The following is a 19896-nucleotide window of genomic DNA, read 5'->3' on the forward strand; positions in this document are numbered from 1 at the left end:
GACCTGTGGATAGGGAAAGAACGATTCTTAGATATGATTAAGGGTCTTAATATGGTGAAATAAGCCTGGATTATGCAGGTGACGTGAATGAAATTATGAGGGTTCTTATAAGAGGGAGGCAGGAGTGTCCGAATCAGAGGTGATATGATAATGGGAGCAAATAAGTGTGTGTATATGTGTGCGTGTGTGTGCATGTATGTAAGACAGACAGAAAGCAGTGGTTTCAGGCATTGCAATTAGAGGCAGGAACCACAGCCAAGCAATATAGGTAGCCTCTAGAAACTGGAAAAAGCAAGAAAAATAGATTCTCCCTTAGAACCTACAAAAGAAGTTGTAACTCAGCCAATATTTGATTTTAACCCTATAAGACTCATTTTCATTCAGACTTCCATAACTGTAAGATCATAAAGTCAGTTGTTGTAAGCAGACATGACTATGGTAATTTGTGTACATCCCAAACAAATCAATATTAAATTTATAAAAGCTACTGTAAAATGTATATGCAACATCATAATTCTGTATTTGCTTAGAAATCTACATATGCCCAAATATACATAAATATCTACAAATGCATATGCATACATGTATATACAACCATAAATATGCAATTGGAAAGAAGATAAGGATTATATTCACCAAAATATTAGTAATAGATAAACCTCTGAGATTATGCAGGATTGCACAAGATTTTAACTTTATTCTTGTTACTTATCCATAATTTTTAAAGAGCCAAAGTGAACAAAGATTAGTTTTCTAGCTGATATCTAATTTTAAGAAGTTAAGGATTTTACTTTAAAACATTATGATAAAAAAAACATTAGGATATTTCTTGCTTTGAAACTAAGGCCATTTATGTTAACAATGAATGCTTCTTAGTTGTATATTCTGGAGAACAACTATACAGGCATTAGGACAAATATTTTTAACTTAAACTCAAGACTCATACAAAGAAAATAGGGGAGTCTAGTCATATGCATTTGGCATAAAGTTCCCCATGTCTACATGTAGTTAATACATAATAAAATCCTTAAGACACAATTTCCCAATGCAAGAGAAAACTAGCAAATAGTGCGTTTCATTGCCTCCATTTTCCACTTTGCTCCCATGGCATCAATATGATCTATGACATTCATAATAGATATTGGTCCTGTTTTGCCCAGGCTACACATTAGAATATTTTTCAACATATTGCTCTGGGAAGTCATTAACAACCATTTGGAATTTGGAAATGAGATGACACTTAACTGTCATGCTAGTTCTAGATAAGTCTGATAAGTTCTTGAGATCAAATCTGGCAAATATTCGCTCCAGTGCCTTGCCTCAGTACTCAGGTCTTATAGAAATTTCCTCCATGCATCTCCCTATCCCCAAAAGTACTTGAGCTTGGAATAGTTTCTATGTCTTCTAATGTCTCTGGTTCTTACTACTTCAATTCATGTCTGCCCAGAACTTTTCAGCTTGTGTGAAAATGTTCATGTGTGTTTTCAGTATGCCTTGATCCCCCACCTGAATTTTCTATTTTAGGTGAGGATTGAGATTGACTGAGATTAAGAAACTTGTCTGTGGTCATCCAGCTAATGAAATGTGGGCTTAAGATTTGATCCAGACAGTCTAACTTTAAAGCATGTTTAAAAAAAAAAAAAAAGATAAGGAGGCTGGATGTGAATTGTGGGAAAGCTCCTGGAGATTAAGCCCCAAATGATAGAGTTTTGAGGCAAAACGAGGATATCTCTTATCAAGACCAGGTTTGTGTAGACCTCTGAAGGCACACATCAGACCACAGACACTCCACCAAAATCTAGAAAAGAGTAAATTGGAAAGTTCTGTGATTCTATGTCTGGGAGTCTGTATTCCCAGCCTGGTAAATGAGCATACACTACTTCAAGACAATGTTACAGTAATTGGAGAAGAGGATCTAGCTTCTCAGGCCTCCCAGGTGGTACTAGTGGTAAAGAACCTGCCTGCCCCATAAAGGAGACATAAGAGACATGGGTTCAATTCCTGGGTGGGGAAGATCCCCTGAAAGAGGGCATAGCAACTCACTCCAGTATTCTTGTCTGAAGAACCCCATGAACAGAGGAGCCTGGTGGGCTATAGTCCATGAGATCTCAAAGAGTCAGACATGACTGAAGCAACTTAGCATCTAGCTTATAGGGGCTAAAGAAGTCATTGCCTCCCCTTTCATTGGAAAATTGGATTTCAACTTAAAATTTCAGTGTCACGAGAATTCTGAAGTTTTGGAATATATTTTTTCCCTGACTGGTAATTCCTGGAAAAGTTCAACTCTGCAAAAGATATTTTCTTTGATAACTTAAGAATGTAATGCACATTTCTTGGCTTTGTGTGCATGTGTATTGGATTTTTTGGCTAGAATTGAATAACCACAGTCTCACTGCCAGATTTCCCCCTCACAACAATCATTGCCCTGGTAGTAAAAGAAACTCAAATCTCTGGTGTGCCTTGTGCCATAGAACTTGTTGTTTCTATTTTTAAAGGGTTTATTACAGAGATTCAGTCTTAAAACAATTTGTTAAGATTTCAAGCAAACTAGGAGGAAAGAAACAAAATCAAACTTGCCTTTAAAAAATTTACGTAAATAACGATGGATAATGCAGGATCAGATTGGATGACAAAAGATGCCTTCTGTGTCCCAATTCTAAACCAAAGGAGTTCTAAGGCAAAAGTGTTCTAACCAAAGGAAAGAGGATTACAAAGTCCTCAAGCTGAGAAGGATGATACCCTAGACTGAAATTATAGCCAGATTTAAGTCCCCAGGATATTCCTACCTTCACTCAAACTCGTGGTGTGCAATTTGCTTATAGTAACTCATGTCCAAATCCCTTATTCTTCCTTGATATCTGTCCCACATATACCCCATATCTAATTCATTGTTGTATCCTGTCGGCGCTAATTAAGATACATAAAATGTCTGCATTGAGCATGTCTAGCCAGCTTCATTCACCTCTTGCATTAGATCGTATCACTGCTCTGCTCAAAATCCTCCAATACCTTTGCCTCTTATTCTGCAGGAGTCTATGTGATTTATTTCTGGTCTGTCTTTCTGACTTCATCTCTTGCTCTCTCCCTCACTACTTTCCAGTTATTTTGATTCAGATTTTTGTTTTTCTTAAATACTCCAAGTGTGGTCCTGCTTCAAGGCATTTGTACTTGTTTGTTCACTCATTTCATTCAAATCTTTGCTTAAATTGTATGCTGTGAGAAAGACCTCCTAAAGCATATTGCCAAAGCTACCACAAACACAGCCTTAGCTCCTTACTCTCTGTCCCAATCTGCGGTCTTACACTTCTCAGTTGGGCTCATTGCTACCCAAAATATGCTCATTTCTTTCTTAGTTTTTTTGCCCCACCTATTGGAATGCAAGCACCTTAAGATGCTGCTTCATTTCATCCACTGCTCTAATCTCAGCCTTTGTGAGTACTCATAAAACATTTGTTGAAGAAAGGAAAGGTGGGGGAAAGGAAAAGACGTGGGAAATGTCTATCCGTTTTGACAGAGGAAAGGGCATTTATCATTACCTTACTGATTTTATCAATGCTTTCCTCCAGTCTTGAAAATAACATTAAAAACCAGAGACATCGGTTTCTGACAAAGGTCCATATAGTCAAAGCTATGGTTTTTCAAGTAGTCATGTACATATGTGAGAGTTGGACTGTAAAGGAGGCTGAACGCTGAAGAATTGATGCCTTCAAATTGTGGTGCTGGAGGAGACTCTTGAGAGTCCCTTGGACTGCAAGGAGATCAAACCATTTCATCCTCAAGGAAATCAACCCTGAATATTCACTGAAAGGACTGATGCTGAGACTGAAGCTCCAATACTTTGGCTACCTGATGCAAACAGCTGACTCATTGGAAAAGATCCTGATGCTAGGAAAGACTAAAGGCAAAAGGAGAAGGGGATGGCAAAGGATGAGATAGTTAGATAGCATCATCAGCTCAATGGACATGAATTTGATCAAACTCCAGGAGACAGTGGAGGACTGAGGAACCTGGCATGCTGCAGTCCATGGGGTCACAAAGAATCAGACATGTCTGAGCTACTGAACAGCAACAGGAATATTTGGTTTCAAATCCTGATGGCTAACTATTAATTAGGATATCATGAGCAGACTAATTTCTTTCACAAAGTCTTCTTTACTATTTTTAAAATTACCATATTTTATAACATACCCTTAGAATTATAGAGAATAGCATATGTGATGCTGCCTGGCAGAATGCCTGGCACATAGCAGGTATTGCAAAGATTATAGTACTTTCTTTTTTAAATGTGCCATTTCTCTCCTAGTTTTATTTTTATTTTTTAATTTTTGTTTGTTTTTTCTTTCTTGGTTGAGCCATGCGAGATCTTAGTTCCCAGACTAGGAATCAAACCTATGCCCCCTTCAAGGGAAATATGGAATCTTAACCACTGGACTGCCAGGGAATTCCGTCTCTCCTAACTTTAAATGGTAGGGAAGCAGTCACACTTTTTCTCAAACTTTCAAGTTTACTTGGCAAGACTAAAGTCATTGTATTTACAAAGGCAGGAGCTAGAGTAAATGAAAGAACCAAAACAAAATGGTAATGGAAAAGCAATCTGTCTTCCCTTCCCACTTCTCAATTGTGTCTTCTCAATTTGTGACCCCACGGATTATAGCCCTGCGGGGCTCCTCCACTGTCTCCTGGAGTTTGATCAAATTCATGTCCATTGAGCTGATGATGCTATCTAACTATCTCATCCTTTGCCATCCCCTTCTCCTTTTGCCTTTAGTCTTTCCTAGCATCAGGGTCTTTTCCAATGAGTCAGCTGTTTGCATCAGGTAGCCAAAGTATTGGAGCTTCAGTCTCAGCATCAGTCCTTTCAGTGAATATTCAGGGTTGATTTCCTTGAGGATGAAATGGGCTCCTCCAAGTAAAAATACTACAGTGGGTAGCCATTCCCTTCTCCAGTGGATCTTCCTGACCCAGGGATTGAACCCATATCCCCTACATTAAAGGTAGATTCTTTACCATATGAGACACCAGGGAAGCACTTTAAATGAGACTATTTCTTATCAAGTATATTAAACAGATAAAATTTCTTGGGTGCCTGTCTAATTTCTATTATCACTTGCATCATCTGTCTCTGGCCAACATAGGATCTTTGTCCTATGAGCTAATTGACAGTCTCTTCTATCTTCAACAGAATACTCTTGGACTTGGAGGTTAATGTGTCTCCAAACTCTGAAAGAAAGAGACTGAAATGGATCAGCATCATATTGCCTTGTTCACTTTGGATCTCCATCAGGCACTGTATGGGAGAAGAGCTATCTGTTCAGTGCCCTTTGCTTTTTGCCAGGGAGATGCTTACCTGGGGGAAAAGGAATTCCTTCTCTTTAAGGCAAATATTGCATTTTGTGTGGCCTTGAACAGCCAGTCTTTCCCATTATAATAAGCAGTTCACTCTGAAATGATGAGGAAACAGTCATTTGCAGCAACGGTGTCACATGATCACAAAGTCACATTTGTCAGGGTTTTTTTTTTTTTTTTTTTTTTCTGGTTTGGTTTATCTGATTTCCCTCACCAATAAGGGGGCTTCCATTTGCTCCTGGGGCATTTGAGGCCACTCTGTCTACATACAGGTAGCCCTAGTCATAAATCTCACTCACACTTCACACTAAGCTAAGTGTTTCAGGAATTCTCTTCTTGTTCTTTGTTTCATGTTTGACAGTTTCTTTCAGAATGCAGTTTGCAACATTCCTGGAGATGTGTTATAAATTATTCAAATTGACAAAGCCCCCTTTCTTTCCTTTGTTGTATGTGTGCTTCCCCCCTCCCCAAAGCTTACATTCTAACATTGCCACTGAATGCCTTCAATCTTAATGGTACTTTTCCCTGCCCTTGGATGAGATGGGTTTTTTACTCTTATGATTATTATTTTGGAAAGTAGATATTATTCCTTTAGAAGAAAAGAAAGAAAGCCAAATCAAATCAAACACAAACCTCCAGGCTCTATTATGGCATTAGGCTTTATGTCCCAGAGCAGGTCATAGCATACCTTTGATATATGAAAATTTGTCATTCCTGGGTACATTTCATTTACTGAAATACTGTTTGAGAGCAACTTTATTAAAGATGCAAGACACTGGTACAATGCTGCTTTATTTTGTGTCACTGCTTTCATATAAAATCCTTTCTCCAAACACTTTGGAGAATTAAATAATACAAGACAGGAGAGAGTGTTCTGTATAAATTATACAATACTGTGGCATAAGGAATAATTCAAAGAATCAGAAACCAATAGCTAAGGCTCAGACAAATTGAAAAAAAAAGAGGACAGATTTTCAGATGTTTTTTAATCCCAAAGGAGGGTTTTTTTTTTTTTTTTTTTTTTAATAGAATACAGTTGAAGTAGTGAGGAAAAATAGAATTCTTTCTGGAGCATGGGGGTCGATGTTTAACTACCCCAAAATGCAACATTTTCATTGCTTCACTTCTACCAAATCCCTTTCTAAGTTGACCCCAGTGCTTTTATTTTGTGAATAACCTATGAGTAATGCTGACAGGTACTAATTACCTATTCTAACTTACTTTGCTTGAAAATCTTCTAAAGTTTATTATCACACAGAAAGGTAAGACTCACAGAGGTCAAATGATCTATACATGTGATCAAACAGCTGCCAAATAGTGGATTCTTGAGTCAAATCCAGGTCTAATTGAATCCAAAGCCTGTGCTTGCTACCTTCCTGTGCATTTAGCAAGAACTGCAATTAAAAAGCCACCTCTCTCACTGAACATATTCCTATAGTTTTCTAACAATGCTGGGCAGTCAAGCACTCTCAATCTTTGTTCTGACATGACTCAAGAGCCTTAATTCATTAAAAAAAAACAAAAACAAAAAAACAAACAATAGCTAGAATGAATGAACATCTAGGAAAGGGCCCAGTAAACAATTTTCATCATACCAAAGTGCATTCTGTTCCCATGCTCTTATATCGATAATTGGAGTGAGTTGAGCAAAGACAAAACATTTATCAGGTGCACTGAGGTGGCATCATCTTCCATCTCATGACCTGGAATAAACGTGAATAGATGGTATGACAACCATATACTCATTCTTTCTTTCTTGGTAGCAGAAACTCTGATTTTGTTCTGGGAAAGAATGTGCTCACTTTCAAGTGATGGATCAGTCTTAGCCAGTCGTGAAAATCCTGGTTTGCAATTTCTCAGTGTCGCTTGCCCTGAAAAGGGGGCATAAGTCACAATCCTAGCCAAAGAGACTAAAGTGAATTTTGCTTGTACTGTTGCCCTGTCTCCCTTCCTTTTTGTACTCTAAGTATGGCTGTGATGACTAGAGCTAGAGCATTCATTTTGCAGGCACAGTTGTATCCAGGATAAGAATGAAGATCATGATAAGGACCAAAGACAAGAAAGGACCTTGGCTTCAGAAACGTCCTTGAGTGGCTACCTACCTCAAAATATGTGATACATTAAAAAAAAAAAAAGACAGCTATTTATTTTGTCCATTGTTAGTTTTCTGGTCGGAGAAGGCAATGGCACCCCACTCCAGTACTCTTGCCTGGAAAATTCCATGGACGGAGGAGCCTGGAAGGCTACAGTCCATGGGGTCGCTGAGGGTCGGATGTGACTGAGCGACTTCACTTTCACTTTGCACGTTCAAGCATTGGAGAAGGAAATGGCAACCCACTCCAGTGTTCTTGCCTGGAGAATCCCAGGGACGGGGGAGCCTGGTGGGCTGCTGTCTATGGGGTTGCACAGAGTCGGACACGACTGAAGCGATTTGGCAGCAGCAGCAGTTTTCTGGTGGTTGTTATTTACAATTAAACAAAATCTTAATAGATAGACATAGATCATCTCAGCAGATATGTAGATTTATGTGGGGAAAGAAATTCAGGTTGCATTATAAAGAGGTTAATGCAAGACAGTGGAGCAATAGAATAATTCCATCTGTGGTCATAGTTTTAGACTAGGTTATGCTTCTCCATGACATCTAAATTGTAAATATGACTACCAAGGTTGGCAAGGTCATACATGATTTCTAGTGGTCAACTGACTAAGCAGACATAAGTAACACTCATCTAACACATGTAATTATAGCCATATTTCCTTGACCACACGTGGTTGGGCAAACATATCAGTATGTACTTTTGCATGTAGCTTTATATTTTAGGCTAAGAACTAGGCTATATGTAAGTAAATTTGGATTCTACCTCTGGAAACTCCACTTACTAGGTGAATATATCAATCAGTGTAGGGTTGATTGTGCTGCAATAAAAAAGAAAAAAAAAACATAAAATTAAAATGAAGAGTTCCTGAGTTTAAGTGGCTTAAAAGAATGAAAGGCTTACTATATGCTCATACCAACCATCCATCCTGGGTCAGCTAAGAGGCTTTATTCTGTTGTCTTGACTTAGGCACCTAGGGTTGGGAGGAGCTCCATCTCACTACTTCCATATTTTCCCTGATAGGAAAATGGAGAAGGTAACTTAAATGATTTCTTTTATATTGAAGTATAGTTGATTTATAATGTTGTGTTAATATCTGCTGTGCAGCAAAATGATTCAGTTTTACATATACATTCTTTTTCTTATTTTTTTCCATTATGGTTTATCATAGGATTTTGAATATAGTTCCCTGTGCTATAGAGTAGAGCCTTGTTTTTATCCATTTTATATATAATAGCTTACATCTGTTAATTCCAACCTCCCACTCCTTCCCTCCCCACCCCACTCTGGCTACCAGAAGTCTGTTCTCTATGTGTGTCTATTTCTGTTTATAGATAAGCTCATTTATGTCATATTTTAGATTACAAATGTAAGCAATATCATATAATATTTGTCTTTTTCTTTTTTTGTATCACTTGTATCTGCTTTACTGTAAATATATTCTATTGGTGTATTATCTAATTTGAGGTATATAAATCATGATTTCAGCACACTGTTTAGCTTTGAATGCTGTTCATCAAACAAATGGATATAAATCAATTTCAGGAATTTCATAGGCAAGATAAAGGTAAACAGAAAAATTGACAGTTATAAAAGTAGAGAAAGAATGAAAAATCACTTAGAATTTTAGAGCATGTAAAAGACAGTAGGCTTGTTGCAACCAATAGTTATTTTTCAGATGCTCCCCATACAAATGTCTTTCAGATTTTTTTCAAACCATCATCATGCTAGCTGTCTGCCACTTATTTAGTTCTGCTAAGTAAATTTAGCATGGGAGAAGGATTAGAGATACTTTGTCCTCATTAAATTTCTTCCTCAATAGTTGGAGACAGAAGACTAAGAACATGAAACAAAAGGAGAGTTTTAAAAGCTGAATGTATTTTATATGCAATATGAGCTACCGTGTTGTAGGAATTAAGAGGACAGTGAGTCCAACAAAGCTGAAACAGACCAAGACCTTGGGGAGATAAGAATGAACTGCCTCCTAAAGGTTTTGATACAGAAATGAGAAGAAATGACTTTGATCAAGAATGTGAAATTAAGTTGAGACCCAACTTAAAATTGAAGTGTAACAGAAACATTTGGGTCACAATTAAGTAGCTGTTAAAAATGGTCTTGGTGAGAGTTTCTACATTGTTTACACGAGAAATACCTTTCAAATTTTGTCTAACTTTGTAACTGACATTTGATTTCACTCCTGAGGTTCTTGAAAATTATAATAACCATTATAAATGAAGAGAAGATTGGATGATAGGGTTGTGAGTCAGCAATGGCAGGTTTTTTTTTTTTTTTTCTTGAAAATAATGGTGAACAAAAACTTTGCAGATAATCTAATGTTTGTGCCTGAAGCCTTGCTCTGATCTTCCTTTAATTTTTTTTCTTTATCCTTTTGTTTCAATTTTTTAATTGAAGGATAACTGCTGTACAGAATTTTGTGGTTTTCTGTCATACATCAACAAGAATCAGCCATATATATACCCATGTCCCCTCCTTCCCAGACCTCCCTTCCATCTCCCTCTCCACCCCACCCTTCAGCCTGTCACGGAGCCCCTGTTTGAGTTCCCTGAGTCATACAGCAAATTCCCTTTGGCTATCTGTTTCACACATGGTATTGTAAATTTCTATGTTACTCTCTCCATACATCGCCCCTTCTTCCTCCTCCCCTCCCACCTTGCCCATAGGTCTGTTCTCTGTTGCTGCCCTGAAGATAAATTAATCAATGCCATCTCTTCAGGTTCCATATATATGTGTCACTATACAATATTTATATTTCTCTTTTTGACTTACTTCACTCTGTATAATGGGCTCTAGTTTCGTCCACCTCTTTAGAACAGATTCAATGTGTTTCTTTTTATGGCTGGGTAGTATTCCATTGTATATATATGTACCACAGCTTCTTTATCCATTTATCTGCTGATGGACATCTAGGTTGCTTCCATGTTCTAGCTATTGTAAATAGAGCTTCAGTGAACATTGGTCTACATGTGTCTACATGTGCTACATGTGTCTTTTTCAGTTTTGATTTCTTCAAGGTATATGCCTAGGAGTGGGATTGCTGGGTCCTATGGTGGTTTTATTCCTAGCTTTTTAAGGAGTCTTCATACCATCTTCCATAGTGGCTGTATCAGTTTACATTCCCACCGGCAATGCAAGAGTGTTTCCTTTTCTCCACACCCGCTCCAGCTTTTGTTGTTTGTAAACTTTTTGATGATGGCCATTCTGATTGGTGTGAGGTGGTATCTCATTGTAGTTTTGATTTGCATTTCCCTGATAATGAGTGAGTTTGAGCATCTTTTCATGTGCTTGTTAGCCATCTGTATGTCTTCTTTGGAGAAATGTCTCTTCAGGTCCCTTTCCCACTTTTTTATTGGGTTGTTTGCTTTTTTGATATTGAATTGTATAAGCTGCTTGTATATTTTGGAAATTCTTTATCAGTTGTTTCCCTTGCTATTATTTTCTCCCATTCTGAGGGTTGTCTTTTCACTTTATTTGTAGTTTCCTTTGCTGTGCAGAAGCTTTGAAGTTAATTATGTCCCACTTGTTTATTTTTGTTTTTTATTTCAGTTACTCTAGGAGGTCGGTCATAGAAGATCTTGCTTTGATTTATGTCATCGAGTGTTCTGCCTATGTTCTCCTCTAAGAGTTTAATAGTTTCTGGTCTTGCATTTAGGTCTTTAATCCATTTTGAATTTATCTTTGTGTATGGCATTAGGTAGTGAACTAATTCCATTCTTTTGCATGTATCTGTCCAGTTTTCCCAGCACCACTTATTGAAGAGGCTATCTTTGCCCCATTGTACATTCTTGCCTCCTTTGTCAAAAATAAAGTACCCATAGGTGTGTGGGTTTATTTCTGGGTTCTCTATCTTGTTCCATTGGTCTATATTTCTGTTTATGTGCCAGTACCATACTGTCTTGATGACTGTAGCTTTGTAGTATAATCTGAAGTCAGGAAGGTTGATTCCTCCAGCTCCATTCTATTTTCTCAAGACTGCTTTGGCTATTTAGGGTCTTTTGTATTTCCATATGAATTGTGAAAATTTTTGTTCTAGTTCTGTGAAAAAGCCATTGGTAATTTGATAGGGATAGCATTGAATCTGTAGATTGCATCTGTTAGTATAGTCATTTTCACAATATTGATTCTTTCTGCCCAGGAACATGCAATATATCTCTATCTGTTTATGTTGTCTTTGATTTCTTTCATCAGTGTCTTATAGTTTTCCATATACAGGTCTTTTGTTTCTTTAAGTAGATTTATTCCCAGATATTTTATTCTTTATTTTGCAATGCTGAATAGTATTGATTCCTTAATTTCTCTTTATGATTTTTCATTGTTAGTATATAGGAGTGCAAGTGATTTATGTGTATTGACCTTGTATCCTGCGACTTTGCTGAATTTTCTGATTAGCTCTAGTAACTTTCTAATAGTTTCTTTTGGGTTTTCTATGTATAATATCATGTTATCTGCAAACAGTGAGAGTTTTACTTCTTCTTTTCCAATCTGGATTCCTTTTATTTCTTTGTCTTCTCTAATTGCTATAGCTAGGATTTCTAAAACTATTTTGAATCGTAGTGGTGAGAATGGACACTCTTGTTTTGTTCCTGACCTTAGAGGGAAAGCTTATAGTTTTTCACCATTGAGAATTATGTTTACTGTGGGATTTTCATATATGGCCTTTACCATGTTGAGGTAGGTTCTTTCTATGCCCATTCTTTGAAGAGTTTTAATCATAAATAGGTGCTGAATTTTGTCAGTGGCTTTTTCTGCATCTACTGAGATGATCATATGGTTTTTATCGTTCAACTTGTTGATACGGTGTATCACGTTGATTGATTTGCATATATTGAAGAATCCCTGCATCCCTGGAATGAACCAGACTTGATCATGGTGTATGAACTTTTTAATGCCTTGTTGGATTCTGTTTGCTAGAATTTGGTTGAGGATTTTTGCATCTATGTTCATTAGTGATATTGGCCTATAACTTTCTTTTTTTCTTGTCCTATCCTAGTTTTGGTATCAGGATGATTGTGGCCTCATAGAATGAGTTTGGAAGTGTTCCTTCCTCTGCAATTATTTGGAAGAGTTTCAGAAAAATAGGCATTAGCTCTTTTCTGAATGTTTTATAGAATTCCCCTGTGAAGCCATCAGGCCCTGGGCTTTTGTTTTTGGGAGATTTTTGATCACTGTTTCAATTTCAGTGTTTGTAATTGGGTTGTTCATGATTTATATTTCTTCCTGGTTCAGTCTTGGGAGGCTGATCTTTTCTAAGTATCTGTCAATTTCCTCTAGGTTGTCCATTTTGTTAGCATATAGTTGCTCATAATATTGTCTTATGATCCTTTGTATTTTTGTGTGTTTGTTGTAACCTCTTTTATTTCTAATTTTATTAATTTGATTTTTCTCCCTTTTTTTCTTGATAAGTCTGGCTAGTAGTTTGGCAACTTTGTTAATCCTCTCAAAGAACCAACTTTTAGTTTTATTAATCTTTGCTATTGTTTCCTTTTTTCTTTTTCATTTATTTCTGCTCTGATTTTTATGATCTCCTTCATTCTTCTGACTTTGGGAGTTTTGTTCTTTTTCCAGCTGCTTTAGATGTAGAGTTAAGCTGTCTAGTCAATGCTTTTCTTGCTTCTTGAGGTATGATTGTATCACTATAAACCTCCCTCTTAGAACTGCTTTTGCTGAGTCCCATAGGTTTTGGGTCATTGTGTTTTCATAGTCATTTGTTTCTAGAAATCTTTTTATTTCTTTTTTATTTCTTCAGTAACCTCTTTGTTAGTTAAAGGTTTAATCTCTGTGAGTTTGTGTTTTGTTGCTGTTTTTTTCCTGTAGCAAATATCTAGTCTTATAGTGTTGTGGTCAGAGAAGTTACTTGATATGATTTCAATTTTCTTAAATTTACTGAGACTTGATATGTGGCCCAAGATGTGGTATATCCTGGGGAATGTTCCATGTGCACTTGAGAAGAAAGTGTATTCTTCTGCATTTGGATGGAAAGTCCTGAAGATATCAATTAGGTCCATTTCGTCTAATGTTCCATTTAAGGATTGTGTTTCCTTATTGATTCTCAGGTTGATGATCTGTCCATTGATGACAGTGGGGTGTTTAAGTCCCTTACTATTATTGTGTTGCTGTTGATTTCTCCTCTTATGCCTGTTAGTGTTTGCCTTATGTATTGAGGTGTTCCTATGTTGGGTGCATAGACATTTACAATTGTTGTGTCTTCTTCTTGGATTGATCCCTTGATCACTATGTCATGGCCTTCTTTGTCTCTTATTATATTCTTTATTTTAAAGTCTATTTTGTCTGAAATAAGGATTGCCACTCCAGCTTTCTTTTGGTTTCCATTCATATGGAATATCTTTTTCCATCCTTTTACTTTCAGTCTGTATGTGTCTCTAGGTCTGAAGTGGGTCTCCTGTAGGCAGTATATATATGTGTCTTGTTTTTTTTATACATTCAGTCAATCTACATCTTTTGGTTGGTGCATTTAATCCATTTACATTTAAGGTAATTATTGATACATATGTTCCTATTGGCATTTTTTCTTTTTTTTTTTTTGGTAGGTCTTTCCTTTCTCTTGTGTTTACTGGCTATGTTAGTCCCTTTAATATTTGTCACAAGGCTGGTTTGGTGGTGCTGAATTCTCTTAATTTCTGCTTGTCCATAAAGCTTTTGATTTCTCCATCAATTTTGAATGAGATTTTTGCCCAGTATAGTAATTGTGGTTATAGGTTTTTCTCTTTCAGTACTTTAAATATATCCTGCCATTCCCTTTGACCTGTAGAGTTTCTGCTGAAAGATCTGCTGTTAATCATATGGGTTTTCCCTTGTGTATTACTTGTTGCTTTTCCCTTTCTGCTTTTAATATCCTTTCTTTGTGCTTAATCTCTATTAGCTTGATGTGTATGTCCCGATGTGTTTCTCCTTGGATTTAACCTATAGGGGACTCTATGCACTACTTGGACTTGATTGACTATTTCCTTTCCCATGTTGGGGAAATTTTCAACTATAATTTCTTCAAAAATTTTCTCAGTGCCTATTTATTTTTCTTCTTCCTCTGGGAGCCCTATAACTCTAATATTGATACAGTTCATATTGTCCCAAAGGTTTCTGAGGCTTTCCTCAGTTCTTTTCATTCCTTTCTCTTTATCTGCTCTTCAGCAGTTATTTTCATCATTCTATCCTCCAGCTCACTTATCTTTTCCTCTGCTTTAGTTATTCTGCTGTTGGTTCCTTCTGCTGCTGCTTCTGCTAAGTTGCTTCAGTCGTGTCTGACTTTGTGCGACCCCATAGACGGCAGCCCACCAGGCTCCCCCATCCCTGGGATTCTCCAGGCAAGAACACTGGAGTGGGTTGCCATTTCTTTCTCCAATGCATGAAAGTGAAAAGTGAAAGTGAAGTCACTCAGTCGTGTCCGACTCTTAGCGACCCCATGGACTGCAGCCTACCAGGCTCCTCCATCCATGGGATTTTCCAGGCAAGAGTACTTGAGTGGGGTGCCTTTGCCTTCTCCGGTTGGTTCCTTCTAGTGTATTTTTAATTTCAGTAATTATGTTATTCATCTCTGTTTGCTTATTCTTTATTTCTTCTATGTCCTTGGTGATTGTATTAACTGTGTTAAATGCTTCTTACATTTTCTCCATTCTATTTCCAAGTCTTTGGAGCAACTTTACTATCATTATTCTGAATTCTCTTTCAGGGAGATTGCTTAATTCCTCTTCGTTTATTTGGTCCTGTGAGTTTCCACCTTGTTCTTTCATTAGTGTTGCATTTCTCTTTCTTTTCATCATCTTTTTTTTTTTATATATGTTGTGTATATGTTGTGTTGGTTTCTTGTTGAAGGTGACTTGTGCCTGTGTTCTAGTGGGAGATCAAGTAGCAATTACAGAAATACTGGGACATATACACACACGCTTCCACACATACAGTTATAACCAGAATGTTCTAAAGAAATGAGTCCAGGAGATTGACTTAGTGAAGAAGGGAAACCAGAGGTGATATCAACCAATTGAAAGCAGAGTTAGCTAATGCTAAATCTGGAAATCTGAGCATGAGCAGAAGGCCAACTGGGAACTATAGCATGGAGAGCTCAAAAATTTAACTTACTTGGTGAAAGAAGAAAAAGTGAAGGAGAAAAAGGGAGAATAAAAAAAGAGAGAGAGAAAATCAAGAGGAGAAGGGAGGGAAAAGAGAAAAGGAAGGTGTGGAGAAGAGGATTTAAAAAAAGAAAAAAAATAAAAAATAGAAAAGCAAAAATGAATAGACATGTGTGGGAAAGATTTATGTATATTCAGGAATAGCTACAGCTGGTAAAGAACAGTAGGAAAAGCAGTTGAATACATACAAAACAATATCCAAAAATCATCAGGAAAAAAGAGAAAAAAAGTGAGAAGAGAAAAAACAAAATAAAAAGAATTTTTTTCTTGCCTTTTTTTTTTTTTTTGGACAGGAAACACAAAGAGGAAGAGTTCACAGCACTGCGAAAGGCTAATATGGAGGTAGAAATTTGTAGGGAGAATAAACTGGTTTCTAAGAAAAAAGAAAAAATTTTTTTCATGATTTTTTTTTTTTAATGTAACAAGAAAAAGAGGAAAACTCCACAGCACTGCTAAATGCTAGTGTGAAGGTAGAGATTTGTTGGGGGAATAAGCAGTGTGATTTATCAGAGAAAAAATAATAATAAAGGAAAAATATTTTAAAAAGGAAATGGCAACCCACTCCAGTGTTCTTGCCTGGAGAATCCCAGGGACAGGGGAGCCTCATGGGCTGCCGTCTATGGGGTCGCACAGAGTCGGACACGACTGAAGTGACTTAGCAGCAGCAGCAGCAAAAGGTTGTAGTTCTTGGTTGTGGAGTCTGTCCCGGTCGATGGGGTTGGATTAGTGCCCAGTGATGTTTTTCTGGCTGGTGGAGCTGTGCCTGTGTTCTGGTTGATGGAGCTGGCTCTCATCTCTCTGAAGGGCAGTGCAGTGTTCAGTAGTAGGTTTTGGAGTGTCTATGGGTTCAGTATGCCTTTGGGCAGTCCTTCTAGCTTTTGTGGTGTTGCTGCTGCTGCTGCTAAGTCACTTCAGTCGTGTCCGACTCTGTGCGACCCCATAGACGGCAGCCCACCAGGCTCCCCCATCCCTCAGGTCTATATCCACAGCTGCTTCCAGATTGTTCTCTCAGCATAACTCTGTGCCGCCAGTCCTCTATTTGTCCCTGGGATCATTGCTGGTGCTTCTGTTCCCTTGTCCCGCCCTGCGCTGCTGGCCAAAACTTGCTAGGTAGGTGCTTGTGTGGATCCTTCTGCATTGCAGTGACTTGTGTGGGCTTCCCTCAGCCCCTTGAGCTCACCCTCTGTGTCACAGGCTGTGTGCACTTGACTCTCAGTTCCCCGAGGCCCACCCCCTGTGTCGCTGGCTTGTGTGCACTTGTCTCAGCTTCACAGGCGCACACTCTGCATGGTCGTGGGGCTTGTGTGTACTTGTTTCAGCTCCCTGGGCTGGTCTCGGTGTCGCAGGATTTATATGCACTTGTTCCGTCTCAGTGTCTGCACTCTTTGTCACGGGAGTTACTTGTTCTTTTAGCTGTGCCCCAGGAGAGTTGTGTGTGTTGCCCAAGTTTGTACACCTCCCCTCTATCAGCACCCTGTTCCTGCCCTTTGAGCTGGCTATGTTTGTCTGCTGGCTACCTGGGCCTGCCCTCTGTGCTGCAAGGGTTATACACACTGGCTGGGTTTCTCGGCCCCATCACACTGAGCTACCTGGGTCTGCCCTCTGTGCTGCAAAGGCTGTGTGCGCTGCTTGGGTTTGTAGGCCGCACCACTCTGGGATCCCTGAACCTACCTTCTGTTTGGGGCCACAGTCCATGAGCTGTTAACAGACTGAGAAGTATAGCTTTCTCTGTTTACTGCCCTCCAAGTCCCTGCTTTGCCTGGTTTTCCAAGACTTTGCAGCTCCCCTTTGGGCCCGTCTGTGAGGGAGTTTCCCTGTGCACGGGAACTCCTGTTTCAGGGCTCCCTCCCTCCTTTGGGGCACAAGCTCCTGCCCAGAAGTTCTCTGTCTTTTCCCTTTTTATGTCTCTCTCCTCTCTCCCACCTCATTTCAGGGAGCTTAGCCTCTCCCTCTGGAGGCCTGGGGTATTCTGCTGTCACCTAGAGGTTGCTTTGTAGGAGTTGTTCCATACCCTGATGAATTTTTGATGTATTTGAGGGGAAGCTGGTGATCTCCCCGTATTACTCCTCTGCCATCTTCTCTGTCACCCTCGTCTTTCTCCTTCTGAACTGACTTAGTGTGATAATCCCTAGTTCCATCCATATTGCTGCAAATGGCATCATTTCATTCTTTTCTAAAGGCTGAGTAGTATTCCATTGTGTATATATACCTCTTCTTTATCCATTCATCTGTCAATGGATATTTAGATTGTTTCCATGTCTTGGTTATTTTGAAAAGTGCTGCATGGACATAGGGTGTGTGCTTCTTTTTAAATTACATTTTTCTCCAGGTATATGCTCAAGAATCACATGGAAACTCTATTTTTAGTTTTTTTAGGAACCTCCACACTGTTTTTCATAGTGGCTATGCCAAATTACATTTCTAGCAACAGTGTAGGAGGGTACCCTTTTCTTCACACCCTTTCTAGCATTTGTTGTTTGTTGACTTTTTAAAGATGGCCATTCTGATTGGTGTTAGGTAGTACCTTACTGTACTTTTGATTTGGATTTCTCTAATAATTAGTGATAATGAGCATCTTTTCATATACTTTTGGCCAATGCTGGACTGGAAGAAACACAAGCTGGAATCAAGATTGCCAGGAGAAATATCAATAACCTCAGATATGCAGATGACACCACCCTTATGGCAGAAAGTGAAGAGGAACTAAAAAGCCTCTTGATGAAAGTGAAAGTGGAGAGTGAAAAAGTTGGCTTAAAGCTCAACATTCAGAAAATGAAGATCATGGCATCTGGTTTCATCACTTCATGGGAAATAGGTGGGGAAACAGTGGAAACAGTGTCAGACTTTATTTTTCTGGGCTCCAAAATCACTACAGATGGTGACTGCAGTCATGAAATTAAAAGACGCTTACTCCTGGGAAGGAAAGTGATGACCAACCTAGATAGCATATTCAAAAGCAGAGACATTACTTTGCCAACAAAGGACCGTCTAGTCAAGGCTATGGTTTTTCCGGTAGTCATGTATGGATGTGAGAGTTGGACTGTGAAGAAGGCTGAGCACCGAAGAATTGATGCTTTTGAACTATGGTGTTGGAGAAGACTCTTGAGAGTCCCTTGGACTGCAAGGAGATCCAACTAGTCCATTCTGAAGGAGATCAGCCCTGGGATTTCTTTGGAAGGAATGATGCTAAAGCTGAAACTCCAGTACTTTGGCCACCTCATGCGAAGAGTTGACTCATTGGAAAAGACTCTGATGCTGGGAGGGATTGGGGGCAAGAGGAGAAGGGGACGGCAGAGGATGAGATGGCTGGATGGCATCACTGACTCAATGGACGTGAGTTTGGGTGAACTCCGGGAGTTGGTGATGGACAGGGAGGCCTGGCGTGCTGCGATTCATGGGGTCGCAAAGAGTCGGACATGATTGAGCGACTGATCTGATTGGATCTGATGTATTTTTTTGGAGAAATGTCTATTTAGGTCTTCCGTCCATTTTTCAGTTGGGTTGCTTGTTGTTTTTTTTTTTTTTAATTGAGTTGTATCAGCTGTTTATATGTTTTGGAGATTAATCTCTTTTTGGTTGCATCATTTGCAAATACTTTCTCGCATTCTGTAGGTTGTTTTTTCATTTTGTTTACGGTTTTCTTTGTTGTGCAAAAGATTGTAAGTTTGGTTAGGTCCCACTTCTCTCTCTCTCTCTTATTTCTACTGCCGTGGGAGACTGATCTAAGAAAAGATTGGTACACTTTATGTCAGAGAATGTTTTGCCTATGTTCTCTCCTGGGAGTTTTGTGGTATCATGTCTTACGTTTAAGTCTTCAAGCCATTTTGGGTTTGTTTTGTGTATGGTGTGAGGGAGTGCTCTAATTTAATTGATTTACAAGTGGCTGTCCAACTTTCCCAACACCCTTTACTGAAGAGATTTTCTTTCACCCATTGTATATTTTGGCTCCGTTTGTGGAAGATTTCTTGACCATAGCTGTGTGGGTTTATTTCTGGGCTCTCCGTTCTGTTCCATTGACCCACATGTCTGTTTTTGTGCCATCGCTGCTCTGTTTTGACTACCGTAGATTTGTAGAATTGTCTGAAGTTTGGCTGGGTTATGCCTCCAGCTTTGTTCTCTTTCTCAGATTTGCTTTGGTAATTCTGAATCCCTTATGGTTCAATATAAATTTAAAGATTATTTATTCTAGTTAAACTTACACATTACACTTAAAACTTCTGAAAGTAACATATATCATTTTGCTAATTTTCATTGGACAGAACAAGTCACTTGTCTATATCAATCATCATGAAAGC

The sequence above is a fragment of the Bos javanicus genome, chromosome 26, assembly GCF_032452875.1.
Source record: "Bos javanicus breed banteng chromosome 26, ARS-OSU_banteng_1.0, whole genome shotgun sequence".
Classification (NCBI taxonomy): domain Eukaryota; kingdom Metazoa; phylum Chordata; class Mammalia; order Artiodactyla; family Bovidae; genus Bos; species Bos javanicus.